Source organism: Poecilia reticulata, linkage group LG11 (assembly GCF_000633615.1).
Source record: "Poecilia reticulata strain Guanapo linkage group LG11, Guppy_female_1.0+MT, whole genome shotgun sequence".
In the NCBI taxonomy this organism is placed as follows: domain Eukaryota; kingdom Metazoa; phylum Chordata; class Actinopteri; order Cyprinodontiformes; family Poeciliidae; genus Poecilia; species Poecilia reticulata.
In genome coordinates this window covers 23473654-23475520 of record NC_024341.1, presented here as the reverse complement: position 1 = coordinate 23475520, position 1867 = coordinate 23473654, and positions in this window count along the sequence as shown.

Sequence of the window (1867 nt, the reverse complement as noted above, 5' to 3'; positions counted from 1 at the left end):
GTGGACTACAATGTTATTCCCATGAGGCATTTCAACAACAAGACGAGCTCCATAAGGTGTCTTTATGATTCCCTGATCAGGAATTTGCTGTTGTACCTCAAAGAATGTTTTATCAAGGTTCTTGAAAATTCTGGTGACAAAGACAGAATTACATTAAATTTGAAATAATTCATATTGAAAATGTGCCTCTGGTCATAAATCCAGTTATGACACCTGAGAAATGCAACATCATATCATCTTTCAACTTGGTCCTTACCCATAAACATCTGCAATTATTCTCACAAGGTCCTTTGCATATGTGTTCAGATGASGATGCGGACTTCCTGTCACATTTGTGAAGGCATCATCAAAGTAGATATGGGCTTCAAAGGTGAAATCATCAAACTGCGGTTGTGTCAAACTCTTTGGTCTGTATTGGTCCAGTCTTTAGTGATGAAACACATGAAGAGAACATGTAAAAAAGTCMATTATTWTAAAARATAAAAGGAGGATATYAGGAGCATATCCTTCTGGTAAAACAAATTACTAATGACTAAGCATAGTTTGCTTGAAATTAATCAATCATTTAAAACCTTTCATAAATATTTAATATAGCTTAGTAACAAACACTGGAAATCAGCTCACATTACATCAACCATCTTTCCTTATCGCAATTTTGACTCACTCTTAGTCTGACCCCTACTGTTCACATAAGCCTCAGGCAAAGTTAAGAGAAATGGATCACTACTGACAGAGAAATCCTGGATGAAAGTGCCTGAAATTACTTCCTATAATGTTGCTTGACTGGTCCGGTAAGGATCTGTATCTCCTCTTGTGGATTTTAGCTGTATCTCTGGTCTGACACATCTGAATCAAAAAGCTGAGTTACCTCCTCAGCATACAAACAAGTTCTAGAGTCATAATGATATAGTTATTTGATTCATTGGTGTTGAAAAGACTGAAAAGCAAGGTCAAAAACATGTCAATGTAACTCACCTGAAAACTGAGATCATAATATTCATCATCTCCTCGTAGGTCTCATGCCACATGGTTGCGCAGAGATAAACCATGGCAGGAGTGGTGACTTCTCTAAAACTTCATATAACATTTRCATGTTTAAAACTATCTTCTGTCCAAGTAKCTTTAATTTCACAAAAACTTTGTACCATTTGCAAAAGCCTAAAATTAATGCTTAGAAGGCAATTCAAAGAAACAAAAGTTGYATAGCAAACAAAAAACACAAAACTCACCGTTTCCTTCGGTTTTTACACTGAATGTGGAAGCGTGTGTTGAGTAGTAAGGATTGCTCAATAAGGGCTCCCTCATAGAGTCTCCTCACAAACAGGTCCTGAGTCTTCTGGATGCGGCAGGTGTTTAGGTACCAAATATGGATGGTGGCCAACACAAGACCAATCCACCATAATACTCCTGCACCTGAAAGGAGAATAAGGTAACCTCTGGAAATATGAGAAACCAGTATAAACCAAGTGAATAATAGCACTAAATACCACTTCATACAGCACAAAACATACACACAAAGCAGAGTGGCTGATAGATGTGAAAAAGGAATTTGATTCTGGRAAAATATATATTCTGGCTCAATCCAGATTTTATGTATCGTGGACCAGTTTACTGACTTTAGACTTAACTGGAATCTGTACTAAATCAAATACATAAAAAAAATTCATTACACAATTTACTTAAATAGGCAAGAAACTCTTACCTGTCAATAGGCCAAAATCAGATGTCATGGACATGTTCAGGGTGCAGAGTGTYTGGGCAACGTCCAAAACCAGATGTGGGAACAGGTTACCACTCAGACTTTGATTTCTTACATTCACAGCTTCAGCGCAGTAACTTGCGAAGTTGATGTTTGATTTGTAGTCTT